Genomic DNA, 4,607 nt, shown 5'->3' on the forward strand with positions numbered 1-4,607 from the left:
AGACATTTGAAATTACTATTTATAATTGTATATATCACAAGAAAGTTCATATAGAAGCTAATTGAAATTGTTTCTTATAGTTAGAAAATATGTTTACAATCGAACGCAAGGCATGGTATCGCGAGCGCGGGAAATATTTCAAGTTTCAAATCTGGAATTTGAAAAGCCCTTCCTTTCAACTACGATGGCTCATTAATTTTTTTTTTATCCACTTCACATGATCCTTCTCGCTAAATCTCCTTTACAAATATAAAGTATATATTGATTTTTCAAGGCTACTAGAATAGTTACACAACTAAAATCAAGAATGCCATTTTTGAAATATTGATTAGTACCGGCAGCTGCAAAGAATTTGATGTAAAGAATGATACGATAACTGCCTACATAATCGATACGTCCAGTAAGGTCACGATTGGAATGGATACAGCAGGCGATATACTACGGATTAAATAAGGGATAGTTCGTTTTCGAGTATATTTGGAAGTAAAAATCAGTTATTACAATAACCATAAAGGTTGTCGAAACACGATGTCTGTGGAAAAAAATTAACTGTAATTCTAACTGTTCGACAAAATTCATATTGCTTATCAGTACAGACATATAAGGAGACATGAACAGATTTAATTTTATCTTAACTGCCAGCCTTCTCATTATCTTTTGGTTCATATATCCTATTTGGAGAAATGCATGATGTACTTCATATCTAAAAAAATTAAAGGCAAAGGAAATTACAAGCAAGATCAAGTTATTGTCCATATCTTACAGAATGAAGTTTCATACTTTCATACTTAATCCATCTGAAACTGCATTATATTACAAAGCACACCAGAATAGATTATTTTCTTCCCAAGCATGTGTAAAGAAAGCTATTTGAAAATGATTGCTTTATTTTTTTTTTTTTTTTGCTAGTAGGTATTAGAACTATTCAAGTAACTCTTCTGAACTCTGTTTATTACACTTATTAAGTCCACATAAATATAAGTATGGGGCCTTAAGACTAAAGATGTATTTATTTATTCTTATTTATTTATTATTACTATTTTTTTTTCTTATTAACATACAAGATATTTAAGTTATGACACAAGCTGACTCTCTTGTTTCACCCTTGGGATTTTTAAAAATCTTTTAATAAATATATACCTCATAGAGAGGCATATTTTCTCATAAGTGCACTTTCAAAATAAAGTTGCATGTGTCACTGAAACTCCTATTAGATTGCATACATCACTGAAATTATAACACGCTGCATACATCATCTAATAAACATTAACTGCATGAGTGTCAAGGTTAATGGTTAATGGTTAAAAGCAAGATAAATGTGCTAGACATCTAAGGTCATGTAGCACTATAGTTAATGTTAGGGAAGGGTGGTTGAGTTAGTGATTAGTTGTCTAAGCTGGGCAAAGGGATTGGTGAGTGAACGGGTTAAGGTCGGGTGTGGTAAGGAGTTAGATTAGATGAAGGATATGTATGCGTTTGAGGAAAGAGAATAGGTTGTTGAAGCAGAAAGTGTGGGATTCTGTAAGGATGTCTGATAGGTTGGGAGGTCGGTGAAGGGCTTCAGTGCAAAATTTCATACTTTTCTAAACAATTACTGATGGTTAGAATCTGATGGCAAAAGCTGTTGGTAATGGTTTTCTAAATAAATGCAAATTTATGTAAAAGATTCTTTTCTTCAGTTTGCAGCTCATAGTGTTTGTATTATTTATTGTTGGAACATATTAAACATTTACACCTATTCTCTAGAATGGCCACAGACCAGACTTTAACACTCACACCATAAGATAAGAATGTAGTAAGTAAAAATATATTTAGGCAATGCAAAAAGCCTTATTCCATAATTCATTTGCCTCCACACTCATAATTTTATAATATAGCCATCTCATCTGCTCTCTTATACTCTATACCTCATGTACCAAATATAGACACCAGTATAGAAATACATGTGACTTCATTTTGATTTTGGGATTTTACATTGTTTGGAGATTCTAATAAATGTGTTACATTGGCAATCTGATAATACTGAATGGTTAGAGAAACATAAATATACTCATATAATGATATATAACGGAAAAAAATGTAGATGATACAGGTGATTTCCATGGTGCTTACTATCTGTTACAGCCATTTTATATCAGTGATGATGAGGGATCAATAATGTGAAGGGGAGTATAATTCAATGACATATTCTTATTTCATTACATTAGTATTACTAAAGCTTAAATATGTCTAACACATCTATTTCTTGAAAAATAAAACATTGGTAACTGTAATCACTTTTTTTTCTTCTATGAGAGGTGATAGATCCACTCATCTAAGAAAGAAATTTTGCACTCGGCTCAGTGCATTTATAAGGTGTGAAATTCTAAGTTCTCAAAGGGGGTAAAAAAAATTCTTCTAAAAATCCAATTGAAAAACTTCATGAAACATTGAATGCAGTAGTTTTGAAAACAAACTAACAAACTTTATTTGATAGGTTTTACTTTTAGAGCTGATTTATTTCTTTATTGAAAAAAATCTGCCGCATTAACATCTAAGGTCATTAGCAGTGTATACAAAACATAGCAATTGAGTGGGTCTTGGGGGCAAAGCACCAGGTAAAGATTTTGGTTCAGTAAGGCAAAGTAAGGAAAGAGAAAGAAAAAAAAAGACCCTGCAAATTACTTAAGCAAGGGCTGAGGTCCAAGGTTTTAGAGCCGAGTATTTACTCTTAAAAAGTAGGTGGTGTAATGTTATGCCATTATAAAAAAGGATGAGTGGTGTGATATTACCTCTAATGTTCTAGTACTATTGCATTAAATTGTATATGGCTTCCTCAGAAGTTTTTAAATGAACTTTCTTTTATTCATGAGTATTAAAGATAAATAGATTCATTATCATATATCCAAAATAAGCATACTGTTTTTCTCAGTTTTCATTAATTCATTATCTAATTCTTCAATAATTATGCTAAAAATGTAGAAAAGTGTGTGCCATGCTGACTGCAATTTGTTGATAAGAAAAAAAAAACTTGCTAACTGGACTAAGATATCAACAATATGTATGAACAATGTCTTTTAATTTGATTTCTACCATTTTTGAACACTAATGGTTACACACCATAATTGCTCTTCTTCTTCCTCTCTCTCTTTTATTGTAAAAGAAACATCAACATTTTAAAAGTTTATTATAAGGTGGGCATTACTACAATATAAAAGGTGTTTGTAGAAAGGGAAAATAATTTCTCATTTTTAAATATTTTACATCATAAAAGAAAGCAAGGAAACAAAATTACATACCAAATTTCATCATATCTCACAAGCATACTGTGAATCTTAACCTCTAGACACCAGGCATCGTGCAACTTACCTGCCCCCTGTAACTGGGCAGGTCTGTAGAAATGTATCAGACAGATACTAGGGCATGACTTTTGAAAGTTCTACATTCCTTGGGTATGGCTGAGCTAGAATTTTTTGTGGGAAATTGACAAGGTCAACAAAGCCCTGTATCTGTCAGCTAACAAGTCCATAGAAGTACCCCACTGTCAAGGGGTTAAACTTCATCTGGTAGTGTAAACATTACTAAATGTATTTTCAAAGTAACAGAATTCCTGAATATTCAAATAAGAATTTTGGAACATCTGCGCATGGCAAATTACAATAAATAACAAATTCAATCTGCGGTAACATTATGACCCTTCATTCAATGTTAGTTTCATGTAAATAATTATAGAATAATAGAAAGCATTACAAAGTTTATTGTAATAAATAACCTATATTACAAAATCAAGACAACAGCTTATTATCACTTCAGCTTTTACCTTAGTCTTTGTAACTTTATATTTGTCTGAAAAAAGGAAAAATGTGCATACACTATTTCTAATAAAAAGATAGGAAGACTGAAAAAATATGGTGAAATTCCCACCTCTGATGTGATAATTTTTTGGTAACTAGTATAAATCCTTCCCACTGTCACTCACTCTTAAGCAACCTTGCACACACATGCATTTATCAGAAGTAAATAACAATACTTCCCATTAGAATCATGGAATTTTGTGTAATTTTATATCATGCAATAAGTTACTAATGTAATGTATGCTCTCATTCAAAACAAAAACAATTACGTTTTAGTATATAAACTTTAAAAAAAAGGGGGGTTTTTTTTTTTGGGGATTCAATTGCCTTAGTTTAACTATTTTCGTTTTAAAAAATTTTCAAAAAAGTAATTTCAAGGCAACTGATAAAAAAAAAAAAAAAAAAAAAAAAAAAAAAAAAAAAAAAAAAAAAAAAAAAAAAAAAAAAAAAAAAAAAAAAAAATGAAAAATATCCTTTTCTACCCCCAACCCCCTTTTCTTCGATTGATTTTCAAAAGGTTAAGAACTAAAAGGTTTATTTACCCCCCAAATAGGAATTTTTTTTCAAAATTTAAAATTTAATTTTTAAAAAATAGTATATATAAAAAATTATTATTTAAATAATTTTTATACCCACAAAAACACAAACACCAACCCCCTTTTTCTAAAAATATTAAAATTAATTAAAAAAATAAATAATTAAAAACAAAAAAAAATACAAAACCCCACAAATTCCATTAAATAGTTTTTAAAAAATTTCAAATTTGTAGCAAAA

The sequence above is a fragment of the Penaeus monodon genome, chromosome 4, assembly GCF_015228065.2.
Source record: "Penaeus monodon isolate SGIC_2016 chromosome 4, NSTDA_Pmon_1, whole genome shotgun sequence".
Taxonomy (NCBI): Eukaryota; Metazoa; Arthropoda; class Malacostraca; order Decapoda; family Penaeidae; genus Penaeus; species Penaeus monodon.